The sequence below is a fragment of the Eulemur rufifrons genome, chromosome 30 (assembly GCF_041146395.1).
Source record: "Eulemur rufifrons isolate Redbay chromosome 30, OSU_ERuf_1, whole genome shotgun sequence".
Classification (NCBI taxonomy): Eukaryota; Metazoa; Chordata; class Mammalia; order Primates; family Lemuridae; genus Eulemur; species Eulemur rufifrons.
In genome coordinates, this window is record NC_091012.1 from 133,786,655 (window position 1) to 133,801,686 (window position 15,032).

Below are 15,032 nucleotides of genomic sequence, written 5' to 3' on the forward strand. Positions count from 1 at the left end.
ATTGCAGGAAAGCCTTCCACAGCTGTTTTTCATGCTTCTCTCTGGCTTAGAGCTGTGCTGCCCAATTCAGTGGTGACTAGCCACATATAGCTGATGAGCACTTAAAATATGCCTCATGCCTCGGAGGAACTAAATTTTTAATTTTATTCCATTTTAATTAATTTAAATATAAAAACAAATGCTCAATTCAGTTCCCAGAAATTTTTTTAAGTGTGCTTCAAACATCTTGAGTATGTGAATCTACTCTTTCAACTGTAATTTTTATGAAATCTAAATAGGACCTAAGTATGTCCCATAAAAATTTAGCATCCAAATTGAGACGTGCTTTGAGTATAAAATACACACTGGGTTTTGAGGAATTTGTATGAAAAAAAAGAAGAATGCAAGAGATCTCATTGAAAATTTTTATATTGACTACATTTTGAAATGACAATATTTTGAATACATTGGTTTAAATATGTTATTAAAATTAATTTCACTTATCTCTATTTTTTAATGTGACTGCTAGAAAATTTAAAATTAGAGATGTGGCTCACATTTTATTTCTATTGGACAGCACAGGCTTAGAAGTTAAGAGCTCTGCAGTCAAATAGAGTCTGTTTCGGTCTCCATTGACCAGGTTTGTGAATCTGAGCAAATGGCACAATTTTCTGAGTGTCGATTTTGTCATGTATGGCTGACAGGATCTTTGCTAAGCGTAAAAGAGATAAATAAGGTAATGTGTACAGTGAATGCCATGCAAGCAAGGATTCAATAAATATTTTTTAATTTGTATTATAATTATTACTTTGTCCTGATGTGGGCCTTAAAATGTTTCCTCATGCTCTGATCTGCTACAAAATTATCTCACCTTGAACCAGGGCTAGTTATACAATTTGCACTGCTCAGTGCAAAATGAAAATAGGAGGTTCCTTGTTGAAAAAACAGGATAAAGTGCTCTTAAAGTTATTAAAATATGAAGCTTTTTTCCTGTCTTAACAGTTTCTCTTACAACTCATGGCGGTGTTATTTGCTATTTAACGCTAGGCTTCCTTGGGCACGGGGACACCAGTGAGGTGAATACAGCCCCTCACAGGTGCAGGGGGGGCCTTGCCTGTCACTTGATATGGTCACACGTGTCCTTCCTCTGGCCAGCCACCGGCCACTGGGCCCGGGCAGGAGCAGGGAAGTCGATCTCCCCTTCCCACGAGACTGCCACTGCAACCCACTGTGCACGGGCAGTCCCCTGAGGGATGAAAAGCCAGAGGTCAAGACCCTTTCAGATCCTGGGCCAGGGGCACATGGGCATCTCGCCACTGCTGTCAGGCCAGCAGCGGTGATGACGCAGCCCTAGACGTTGTCGCTGGGCCAGTGCTCCACACCAGCCTTCCTGGACCCGCGCCTTCCCACGCCCACACAGCGCGGCCACTGCCCCAAACAAACACAAATCCCAAAAGAAGATGCTACAGATTTCAAGACGGTGACTGCAGAGCATTGAATCCCAAGCACGGAGCCCTTAGGAGGGCAGGAACCTGTGCTACTGCTTGGACTGCAGCGGACACCATCCGTGCCCTGCCTCGGTGCCCTGCCTGCCTGCCCTCTTGGGATCTCCTATATAGGTTCTGTGCACCCATTGCCTGGCCCCCTCTGGACTTTGCTTCTGCAGGCTGGCACGTATAGCTTTCCTCAGGACACCGTCCCTCATCTTCCGCAGCCACTTCGCCCTTGAGTACGAGGAGAAGAAACGCCTGGGCGCTGCCCTCCTCCAAAGGCAGCCTATGGCCAACACTGATCCTGGGAATACAGAGACCTGGCTCTCTTGCCTTGCCGCCCCGTTCATCCCCCAGAGCTCCCCAGGGATCAGGCTGAGGCTGGGACTTCCCTGGCCTGCTCTCCTGCCAGCACTTCCTGAGGACATCACTTGCTCTCACATTCTCATGTTATGGTCTGCTGCTGGGGAACCTGAGCAGACAGACTTTCCTTTGGCTGCTTTTAGGTAATGGTATCCTTCATTGAGCACTGTTGTGCACCAGGCATGGTGCTGGGCATTTCATCCCATGAAGCGGTCCCTGTATCTTCCTCCTTGCTGTGCAGCAGAGTCACTGAGGATTCACTTGGAATGAAAAGTGCAAATGTAAAAGAGCAGGCATAATTTGCAGAGCCGAATGCCTGCATTAAGGGAGCGGTGTGACGCATCTTCAGTTAGCAAGGCTCCGGCGGTACTGAATTGCCTGGTCATCAAGTCACCGTTTTCAGTGTTAGTCAGAAGGTGCTCCCTAGGAGTTAAAGAAGCTGAAGACTTCATCTGCTGCCTTGAAGCCAAAATATTTTTAAGATACACATAAAGTCCTCACTTAGACATGACCAGATGTGACACCAAGGAGCAGAACCATTTATTTTACTCTAATGGAGTAAGTAAAAGAAACGCTGTTGAAAACAGTACACCAAGTGCAAAGGCACAGTGCACTCTTTCTCTTTAAAAGCCACATTTTATTCAGATGGATAATACAGGTTATCCTAGAGAGAACAGAAGAGGGAAAAAAGCCTCTCTTTTAAGTAGGAAATTGGATCATCAAAGAATGTCTTTGATTCCCGAGAGTCTGCTTGAACTATAGAATTATGTCTTAACACTCTTCACTCCTGTCATCATTCAGAATGGCGTTTTTCTCTTTTGAAATGAAAGTCTGACTTTTCCCTTTTCAACACAAAAAGTTAGCAGCTGTTCCCACATGAAGGTGAAAATGCTGAACAAAACACTTTTTAAAATTAGTCATAGGTATATTTTAGTGAAATGATGACTACTTACAAAAGTCTTAGTTATGTTCATTTAATAAGTGTATATTTTAGGAAACTTGGAACACATAATCTGATAAAACAGTATGAGACAAGGGCAAGATGAGAAAAGGCCTATTTACAGGAAAGAAGAGGTCAAACTATCAATCTTTGCTGATGATATGATTTTATATCTAGAAAACCCCAAAGACTCTGCCAAGTGACTCCTGGAACTGTTAAATAAATTCAGGAAGGTCTCAGGTTGCAAAATCAATGTACACAATTCAGTAGCATTCTTATAAGCCAACAACAGTCAAGCTGAGAATCAAATCAAAGACTCAATATCTTTCACAATAGCAACAAAGAAAATAAAATACCTAGGAATACACTTCACCAAGGAGGTGAAAGACCTCTACAGGGAGAACTATGAAACACTGAGGAAGAAAATCGCAGAGGATGTAAACAAATGGGAAAACATATTATGTTCATGGATCAGCAGAAGCAACATTGTTAAAAGGTTTATACTACCCAAAGTTATCTACAGATTCAATGCAATCTCCATTAAATTACTAACATCATTTTCACAGATCTGGAAAAAATAACTCTACACTTTATATGGAACCAGAAAAGACCTTGCATAGCCAAAGCAACCTTAAGCAAAAAGAACAAATTGGGAGGCATCAATTTACCAGACTTCAAACTATACTACAAGCCTATAGTAACCAAAACAGCATGGTACTGGCACAAGAACAGAGACATAGACTGATAGATCAGAACAGAGAACCCAGATATAAAACCATCCTCATGTTGCCATCTGATCTTTGACAAAGCAGACAAAAACATACACTGGGGAAAAGAATCCCTATTCAATAAATGGTGCTAGGAAAATTGGATAGCCACATGCAGAAAACACCTCTCACCACTCACAAAAATCAATTCACTGTGGAGAACAGACTTAAACCTAAGGCATGAAACTATAAGAATTCTTGAAGAAAATGTTGGAAAAACTCTTACAGATATCAGCATAGGCGAAGAATTTATGAAGAAAACCCCCAAGGAAATCACAGCAACAACAAAAATAAATAAATGGGACCTGATCATATTAAAAAGCTTCTGCACAGCCAAGGAAACAATCAATAGAGCAGACAGACAACCTACAGAATGGAAGTAAATATGTGCATGCTACACATCTGATAAAGGGATAATGACCAGAATCCATAACGAACTCAAACAAAATAGCAAGAAAAAAATCATACAACCCCATTAAAAGTGGGCAAAAGACATAAACAGAAGCTTTCAAAAGAAGATAGACTAATGGCCAATAAACATATGAAAAAAATGCTCAACATCTCTAATCATCAGATAAATGCAAATCAAAACCACAATGAGATATCACCTAACTCCGATGAGAATGGCTTTTATCAAAAAGTCCCAAAAGAACAGATGTTGATGTGCAGAGAGAAAGGAACACTTATGCACTGTTGGTGGGACTGCAAACTAGTACAACTTCTATGGAAAGCAGTATGGAGATACCTCAAAGAACTAAAAGTAGACCTACCATTTGATCCAGCAATCCTACTATTGGACATTTACCTGAAGGAAAAAAAGTCATTTTATAAAAAAGGCATTTGCACTAGAATGTTTACTACAGCACAATTCACAATTGCAAAGATGTGGAAACAACCCAAGTGCCCATCAATCCATGACTGGATTAATAAAATGTGGTATATGTATGCCATGGAGTACTACTCAGCCATAAAAAATGGGGAACTAATACCTTTTGTAACAACCTAGATGGAACTGGAGACCATTCTTCTAAGTGAAGTATCACAAGAATGGAAAAACAAATACCACATGTACTCACTATTGCACTTGAACTAATTGATCAATATTTATATGCACGTATGGAGTTAAAACTCAATGGAAATCAAGCAGGTTGGTGGGGAGGAGGAGTTGGGTAAATTCACACCTAATGGGTACAATGCATACTATCTGGGTGATGGACACACTCATAACTTTGACTCAAACTGTACAGAAACAATACATGTAACCAAAACATTTGTACCCCTGTAATATTCTGAAATTTAGAAAAAAGCCTATTTAATCCATTAGCCAGAGAAATATAATATAAATAATATCATTATAATTCTAACTAATTTCTCTAAATTTCTATGGGAAATTTGTCCAGAATGTCCACGTGACATGTCCCAAATCTGGCTTCACAGCAGTTGGCATCTCGAAACAGAAGGGTCATGGGGTGCAGTAGACAGGTAGTCCAAGGCAAAAAAGAAAAAAGTTTGTTAACCATTTACATCTGCATAGGTATTATGTAAATGCTTTTTAAATTTAACTTTTGAATGCATATTACCAAGGTTCAAAATTCAAAGTTACAAAAGGACATACACAAAAAGTCTCCTCTCACCACATCCCTGCATACACATTGCCCCTCCCATGTTATTGGTTTCTTGTATATCATTCAAAGGTTTTCTCTGCACACCCAAGCAAATATGAATCCATTTTTTCCTTTTTTTATATCCATATTGTATACACTGGAGTGTCCCTTGCATTTTTGCACTTAATGATAATGGTCCATTTTAATCAGAGGCCATTAGTAAAGTCTTTGAACCTCAAATTTAATGCGGTGCCATAACGGGAGTTTCTCAAAGTGACAGGCTCTGTACAACCAATATCAGAATCACCAAAAGCAGATGCCTGAGCCCAGTCTAGGCTAGAGAAGCAGAAATGCATACACTGAAATGTGTGATCTGAGGATGTGGGCAAAACAACATTGGCTTTGGAGTCAAACAGATCTGAATCAGATTCAAATCTTATCACCATGTGTGCTCCTTGGCCTCCTCATCTGGGCAATGGGGATAATGGTGTCTACCTTTCCGTGTCCCCGGGAGGAATGGAGATAAGTTGAATGTTCTGATGAGGAGCATTCTCGGGAACTGGTTTGTGAGCTCACAGGCACCCACACCAGTAGGTTGGCTGCCTTTCCATTTCTTTCTTATTTCCCACTCTTTACTAGACTTTCCTTCGCCTCCCAGATATACTGCTTGCCTTCAAATTCTTGTCTCAAGAGTCTCCTTCTGAGAGAATCTAAACTAAGACAACAACTTTCCATAACAGGAAGGATGTTGTAAAGATTAAAAGGGTTAATATTTATAAAGTGTTAGCAAATTGCTAGGCATATAGTAAGCACTATATGTGTTTGCTATCATTAGTACTATTATTATTATTTTCACTACATCTCCATTTTGAGTAGTGGCAACCTCATTATTAATAATTGTCCCAAAACACATCCTACCTTATTTCACTAAGGAATAATTTATTTACCAAGCACTTGGACATGGCCCATCATTTCCATTCCCTGTAGGCTACAGCAGGCGTTTCTCCTTGGCAATAATTCATAGACTTTCAATTGCATGTATCTGAATTACATTATTTTGTTGTAATCAGTCTCCAAAGCCTTCACACTCTTCCCTCTCACTCAGATATGGGGCATGCATTATTAATTAAATGACAACATTATTACAGCCAGTAATTGAATTACTCCATAGCGCCTGCCTGCAGTAATTAACATCTATCAAAATAAAAGAGGAGGAGTTGCATTGCCCTTATTACAAATGGTTTGGTTTCATGGGTTTTTGATCAAATTAAATAGAATCAAACTAACAAGTGGTTGAATTAAGTGAAAGTCATTGTACTTATATTGCCCTTATTTGTTCCCAGGCACGACCAAACATTGAGAGTCCACTTTATAGTCTACATATTTTTCCTTAACAAACTTCCTCCTTCTCAGTGCAGACTCAGGGATGTGACTAGGCTTTCAAACTGATGAACAGTATTCTCATCAGACTATATTCAGTAGCTGTTTTGCACACAAGAAACTATTTAAAAGTAAGTCAAGAACAACCAATTAAATCTAAAAATGATTCTGCAGTCACTGTACCAATTATAGGCATAAGCAAGGAGCAGTTTGTGTGCAAAAATACTCATAAAATCAGAATTGTGTCAGAGTCAGTCGATAGCTATCAATTGTTATTAGTGTAAAGCAAAACATTACGCAGGGAACAGCTGAGCAGGCCAAAAAATGAATCAAAGGGAAGTTTTCTCATGAATAGGCAAACAGATTGTCTCTCATAAACAGACACACGCTTGCATGCAGAAAAATCAGTAAGAAGACATACCACCCCCAAAATAAAAGAGCTGCCCACCAAAGCACATCCCCACCAATATTCAGAGCATCACAAACCACAAAAAGAAAACTAAATCTGTATTTGTAATAATACTCATGACAGCTGTGGACCTCCACAAAAACAGACTACTTTTCCTCTTTACCTAAATCAACAAAGGCAAGACCTGCCTCAATTGGAATCTTCCTCTCTTTAGACACTGTTCCCTTATCCACTTTGGTGCACAGATAAACATACATGCGACAGCAGCCATCACTCACCGGTTGGCTAAAAGCAGCTTAAATGAACTTGTTCAGGTTTCCTGGGGTAATGCCATTTATGGCTGTTATGTCAGCTAAATTAGTAATGGTATCCTTTTCATTCTCAAAAGTATCCTGGTTTCTGGGGCTGAGGGGGTGGTGGAATGAAGAGATGTTGGTCAAAGGGTACAAAGTTTCACTCAGACAGGAGAAATAATTTCTGGAGATCTGTTGCACAGCATGATGATTATAATTAATAATAATGTACTGTATATTTGAAAATTGCTAAGAGTAGATTTTAAATGTTCTCACCACAAAAAATGACAAGGATGTGAGGTAATGGCAATGTTAATTAGCTTGAGTTAATAATTCCACAGTTATCAAGACATTCACATTGTACCCATAAATATATATAATCTTAATTTAATTTTAACTTGATTTAATTTTGTATGTATTTATGGAGTACAATGTGAATAGTTTGGAAGATAAGTTATTCGGTCCTATTATGTCCACATGAAAGCACTCCAATGTATATTTTCACTCTCTTCTGATCTGGCCTAGTAAGGAGTTCTGAATCCCAGTCCCTGTTCCTGAACATCTCCAAGTTTCCTTTGGAATCACCTCTCAGATGCTAGAGCATGGCAGGCTTGAAAAATATTAATAGATTGGGAGGAAAAAAGGGATTGGAGATGAGAGAGTAAAGTAAAGGAAGGAGAGATATGAATGAAAGAAAAAAGCGAGGGAGTCCTAACTGCCAACTCATATATCGCAATGCTGTGACCCTCTATTTGAGAACACCTGGTCCTCGTGAGAATCTGAGGTAATTTATACAAGTTTCTTGACAAGATAGTTCCTCCTTTAATATGTAAAGGGCAGTATTCTAGATAGAAGAAGGCATACATCGATACAATGCCTTTACTCTGAACTAAAGGCAAAGCATGATAATGGAACTGAGGTGCTTCATGCTTAAAATTTTTTAAAATAACAACAGGAAGTTGTTCTTAGAGAAAGAGTTTCATACATGCAAACAGCTCATTAATTTTATCATGGAGAATAGAAAAGTTAAACTATAAAAATATCAATTTGAAGAGAGCCTAGTTTAGGAAGAAGTGATTAAGGATGATGCCTTAGAGCAGAGGTCTCCAACCTATGGTGAGTTGTATAATTATTTCATTATATGTTACAATGTAATAATAATAGAAATAAAGTGTACAATAAATGTAATGCACTTGAATCATCCCGAAACCATCCTCTCCCTTCCTGTCTTCCATGAAAACAGTCCCTGGTGCCAAAAAAGGTTGGGGACCGCTGCCTTAAAGCAAAGCAAGAAACCAGATCACATAAGGCGGAATAAGCCAAGGTAAGTACAGAATGTATGTTTACTATTTCTTTAATGTTGCCACTAATCTGAAGACATTAAAACTCAAGATACTTGAGGAAAACGTCAAGCCACACTGATTTATGATAAATGCATCACCCTCTAACCTCATTAAATCACTCCTGTTTAAATATTAAACCAGATTGAATGAATAAAAATGAAATTTTTTTGTAATTATCATAATGTTGAATACCATAATCAAATATCTTGGAACTATCTCTTTTAAATTAAACAAAATTAACTATGCTAATCTTTTATCATGAAATAAACAAACTATAAAAATATCAGTGATGGAGCAATAGGTTCCAGTGAGTGGAAGAACATTCTAGAAATCAATAACCTCAATGTGTCCTCAATATGATAGTATTCTATCTGGCTTTTACCTGCCCCAAAGGGATCTTATAAGTAATCATCCATCAATATGATAAAGTATTGAAAGGGACTGGCTAAAGGAAATGGTGGAGGCTGGCTCTATCCCTAGAGATATACCAGAAAAAAAATAAATAACCACCCTTCTGAGTGCTATGGATGTCAATCTTTTAGGCCAGCTGATTTTTCAAGTTACTTTCCAGCCATACAAAAATCTATAATTCATTAGAACTTTGAAATCCTCTGTAGGCAATATGCTAATACAAATGTTAGGCATCAAGTACACCCAGGGAAAATGTGACCTTGTGTAGACATCAATTTGTAAATTGCCAAAGTATTCAAAAGAAAAGTAGCTCACTAGCTCAAACAATAAAACACAATTTATGTCTTAAAAATAAATTCTACTTACCCCAAAACTATATATTCACTGGGGAGAATTTGGAAAACACAGATATCTCAAATAAGAAATCAAGATCATTCACTTCCAACATGGTTAACATTTTAGCTTCTGTCTTAATATGCAATTGGATTGATTATGATATATGTATACATACAATGTAAACTCTACCCAAATCAAGAACTACAAGTTTTCCATCTCCCCCAGAAGTTTCCCTTGTGCCTCCTTTCAGTCAATCCACACCCTTCATAGGCAACTACTATTCTGATTTCTATCACCATAGATTAATTTTGCCTGTTCTTAAAGTTCATAAAAGTGGAATTATACAACATAATGTTCTTGAGATTCATTCATGTTGCTACTTGTATAAGCAGTTAACTCATTTTTATTGCTGAGCCATTTTCTACCACATGAATATAGTAGTATTCCATTGTATGGCTACACTACATTTTGTTTACCTAGTCTCCTTCTGATAGCCAAGGGTGAATAGAATCTTGAATGAGTAGTAGAGGAGGGAGCTGAAAAGTATCAGTTGTGGCCTCAAGCACAGCTGCAGAAGTAAGAACTGATATGCACTAACCTTCATCTTAAAAGTTTTCGCAGGAAAGCGGACCAACCAGACTTGCAGAGGAGCTATTCCTAGAACTTATTATAAGATGCAAGGACACCCAAGTGGGTCAAAGGGTAGATGGTGGTGGATGCTCTGGGGCACTAGCCAGATCCCTTTAAGAACTGAAGTACTCATTTGCCCAACTACTGGAAGAGCTGGTGGCTCATGGCCTTCAGCTGAAGAATATTGACTCACGCAAGGTTGTAGCCCATCCCTGAGGGAAGCCAGCAGCCAATGAGTGGTCAGATTGAGGGTATAAAAGCCAGCACCTCCCCCTCACTTCAAAGAAAGGAAACTCTGAAGGGTTATCTTAATTGTAGGGTTTTCTGGGCAATGGATGCTGGGGTGGGGAACCTGCGGCCTTAAGGCCACATTGTGGCCTTGTAGGTCCTTAAGTGTGGCCTTTTGACTGAATCCAAATTTTACAGACCAAATCCTTTTATTAAAAGGAGTGCAGCAGGGAAAGATGAAGTTTTTCTTGCCTCCTTTGGCACTTAAAAAAGAACAATCTTGAATTCAGAAGGCTGCAGTTTCCCCACTCCTGCTGGGCTATTCAATTTCTTCCTCTGGGTAATCATTCTTCAGCCCTCACAAGTGTTGTTCCTGAGAGCAATTTCCGATGAAGCTTCTGCATGCAAATGTCATAATCTTGAAACCTTTTCCTCATGGAATCTGGCCCACAACAAGCAAGTTTTGAAGTAAGGTAGAGTCCTCCAACTTTGTTCTTCTGTTTCAAGTTGTTTTGATAATTCTAGGTCTTTTGCAATAATGTGTAAATTTTAGAATCAGCTTGTCCATTACTACAAAAAAGTCTGTTGGGATTTGGATTGGAATTGTGTGGACTCTGTAGCTCAATTTTGGGTTGAGGCTAATCTTTTTCCATATGGATAGCCAGTTCCAGAACCATTTGTTAAAAAGACTAATCTTTCCCCCATTGAATTACCTTGGCATGATCATATCATCTGCAAACAGAGACATATAAGCCTTTTATGTATTTTTCTTGCCTTATTGCACTAAGACACCCAGTACAATGATGAATACAAGTTGTGGAAGCAGATAGCCTGACTTTCTTTTCAATCTTTGGGGGAAACATTTGGTCTTTCACCAATGAGTGTGTAAACTTTTAACTGAAAAAAAAATCATCAGATCTATAAATTTGGAGAGAAGGGCTCTATTTCTCATAAAGGGTTACAGCCTGTAAAGTGGCCATTTTGACAGGCTGGGAAATAGAGCCTCCAACCAAAGCCAAATACGGGCACATCAAGGGAGGGAAGGGTAAGACTGGAATTTAAGCTGAAAGGGTTGGCCAAGTACATGTTTAACAGGTTACCGGAAGAGCTGTGAATATTCATGAAGGTGGTCCTAATGCATGTGTATTGAGTCAACATGCATGTTACATATGATCCATGTTCAATTTGGGGTGGAGACTTAACGTTTAAATGTATTACAATTAGGCCCTACACGTTAAAGGTCTTTCCAGGATACAAAGGCACTCATGTACGCAGCCTCTATAAAACCAGCCAGAGCCAATCCATGATCAGTGGTCTTCTTATCAGGAGAATGTTACTGAAATCAGTCTTGCGTCCAATCAAAGCTGTAGTTATGGCTTGTGGAACAGGAGGTGGGGGTCAGCATCTGGCAGTGGATGAGTTGCAAATTGTTTTAATGTTGCTTATCTCAAGGCCATTGCCTGTTTAGCTGCTAGAGAAAAAAAAAACCCTGTGGCAGTCAGAACATAGTTTATTCTTTAAGCATGGGGTTGCATGACTTAACCCTTGCCCAGCATGGCCTCGGGTCCTGTTTATAATTTGGTATCTTATTGCCACAAAGATTCTGTTCTGTCAGTCTTATCTCTATTTTAACGTTAATGCTGATCAGTTGTGTCTAAACCACAAAAGGGAGGGAATGTAATGAGGCTTGTCTGCCCTCCCATTCCATCATGGCTGGGAACTCAGTTTTTCAGTTTTCTCTGGGATCCCCTTGGCCAAGAGCAGGGTCCACTTAGTTGGGGGACTTAGGATTTTATTTTTAGTTTACAAAGGTGTCAGTCCCCCTACCACCACCAAATTGTAATACCATCTTTATTAAATATCAAATTTCTCTATAGTCACCGGCCTATCTGCATTGATCTTTTTCTACTCTAGTACCATAATGTTTTAATCACTATAGTTTTACAGATCATTTTTTATATCAGGAAGAATGTTATTCTTCTTTATTATTTTCTTGGTTATTTTCCCTTTTTAAAATTCTTCTATATAAACTTTAGAATACTATTTGTTTTACTTGTCCGTGTTTTTTTCTTGTTGTTCCTCAGTTTCTACTTTCTGCATTCTATTTGGTTAATCAAATGTTTTTCTATTAATACTATTCCATTTTAACTCCTCTATTGGCTTTTCATCTATACCTCTTTGCGTTACTTTTAGTAGTTATTCTAAACATTACAATATGCATCCTAAACTTATCAGAACCTGTGTATCACTTCACATAAAATCTAAGAACCTTGTAATAGTATAATTATTTTAAACTCCTCCCTTGTTATCATTGTCATATATTTTATACCTATATGTGTTAGAAACCCAAAATGGTATTTTTGCTTTAAACAGTCAGTTGTATTTTAAAGGAATTAAGATTAAAAACAAAAGAAAAAATCTTACATTTATGCAAATAGTCATCATTTCCAGTGTTTTTTATTCCTGCTTTTATATTTGACATACCATTTGATGCCATTTCCCTTCGGCCTAAGGAACTTCCTTTTTCATTTCTTGTAGTGCAGTTCTGCTTGGAACAAATTCCTTCAACTTTTGTTCATCTCAAAATATGTTTTTAAGTTTTTCCTTTTTTTTTTTTTTTTTTTTTTTTTTTGTTGAGACAGAGTCTCACTTTGTTGCCCAGGCTAGAGTGAGTGCCATGGCGTCAGCTTAGCTCACAGCAACCTCAAACTCCTGGGCTTAAGCGATCCTACTGCCTCAGCCTCCCGAGTAGCTGGGACTACAGGCATGCGCCACTATGCCCGGCTAATTTTTTCTATATAGATTTTTAGGTGTCCATATAATGTCTTTCTATTTTTAGTAGAGACGGGGTCTCACTCAGGCTGGTCTCGAACTCCTGACCTTGAGCAATCCACCCGCCTCGGCCTCCCAGAGTGCTAGGATTACAGGCGTGAGCCACCGCGCCCGGCCTTATTTTTTTAAAAATACTTTGTATGTAGCTTTCTGTGTTGGTTTTTTGGGAGATTTTTTAATTTATTTTGTTTTTAAACTAGATAACAGAATTCCAGTTGTTTTCCCCCTTTCAGCACTTTAAAGTTGTTATTCCATTGTCTCTAGGTCTTTATTATTTCTAATGAGAAATTAATGATAAATCAGGCATCATTCATACCATTGTTTTCTGATTTGCCTCCCTCTCTACCAGCTGCTTTTAAGATTTTCTCTTTACCTTTGGTTCTCAGTAGTTTGACTATGATGTGCAAAGTCTGGTTTTCTTTTTTTTTTTTTTTTTTTTTTTTTTGAGACAGAGTCTCACTCTGTTGCCCAGGCTAGAGTGAGTGCCGTGGCGTTAGCCTACCTCACAGCAACCTCAAACTCCTGAGCTCAAGCGATCCTACTGCCTCAGCCTCCCAAGTAGCTGGGACTACAGGCATGTGCCACCATGCCCGGCTAATTTTTTCTATATATATTTTTAGCTGTCCATATAATTTCTTTCTATTTTTAGTAGAGATGGGGTCTTGCTCTTGCTCAGGCTGGTCTCGAACTCCTGAGCTCAAACGATCCGCCCACCTCGGCCTCCCAGAGTGCTAGGATTACAGGCGTGAGCCACCGCGCCCGGCCAAGTCTGGTTTTCTTTATTTTTTTTTTCCTGCTTGGTGTTCACTTAATTTCTTATTTGTATAAATTGATAATCTTTACCATTGGAAACTTTTAGCCATTATTTCTTCAAAGCTTTTTTCTTCTCCTTTCTCTCTAGTCCTTCTCAGACACCAATTACATATACATAAGATCACTTTATATTGGCCCACTTGCCATTGAGAGCTGCTCATTTTTTTTCAATCTTCTTTTCCTGCTATTCTTCAATTTGGATAATTTCTACTGATTTGTCTTTAAAATTCATTGATCCTTTCTTCTGCCAATTCCAAGCTGTTGTTGCCCATCCGGTGAATTTTTCACTTCTGTTATTGTATTTTACAGTTTTAGAATTTCATTTGGTTCTTTTTTTATAGCTTTTATTTCTCTGCTTTGGTTCACCATCTGTTTACTTGTTATGATATAATATTTTTCATTTAGGTTTTTGGACGTGATTGCAATAGCTTCTTCAAAATTCCTATCTGTGAATTTGTGTTTATTTCCATTCACTGCTTTCTTTCCTGACCTTAGGTCACATGTTTCTGTTTTTATGCATATCTTGTAATTTTTTATTGTATATTGGACATCATGGATGGACTCTGTTATCCTCTATAAAATATTGTTGATTTTAACTAACCAGGTACTTAAATTACTGGCTGATAACCTTGAACTTGTGAAGGCTTGTTTTTATGCTTTGTCAAAGTAGATCTGTTTTGATTTGTCCTTAGCCTTAGGGTGAATCTCTTAGTCCTGTGGCAAAGTTTTAACACTCTAGGTATGGCCTTCCTGGAGTTTCAAAGGAAATCCCAAAGTACATACCAAGCCCACATAACTTAGCAGGAAATTCTAAACTCTATCTCCCTTGTTGTAGGTAGGGGCTTAAATTCCTGCTCACATTTTTCAGCCTTTCAAACTGTTTGTTGCCTTCCACTAGTATCCTTGGATTCTCCTTGGGGCAAGTTCAATTCAGGGATCAGCCTGAGTTTTAAGGGGAGATTACATGCAGATTTATATGCATACATGAGATACATATATAGGATTTAATGGGAATTTATATGCAGCCACCTCTGTGACTTTCTCCTTTCTAAGATTGTACCTTCAAATTCTAGCCACTCTTGCATCTCCTAACTTGATCCTCTGATCCTGCTTCAGTTTTAGCCTAGACTGGAGAATGCCTTCGGGGGAAGAGTTATATAAACTTGGATTTTACCCAGTGCAATTCCCTTTCAATAGTCAAATCCAATTTTTGC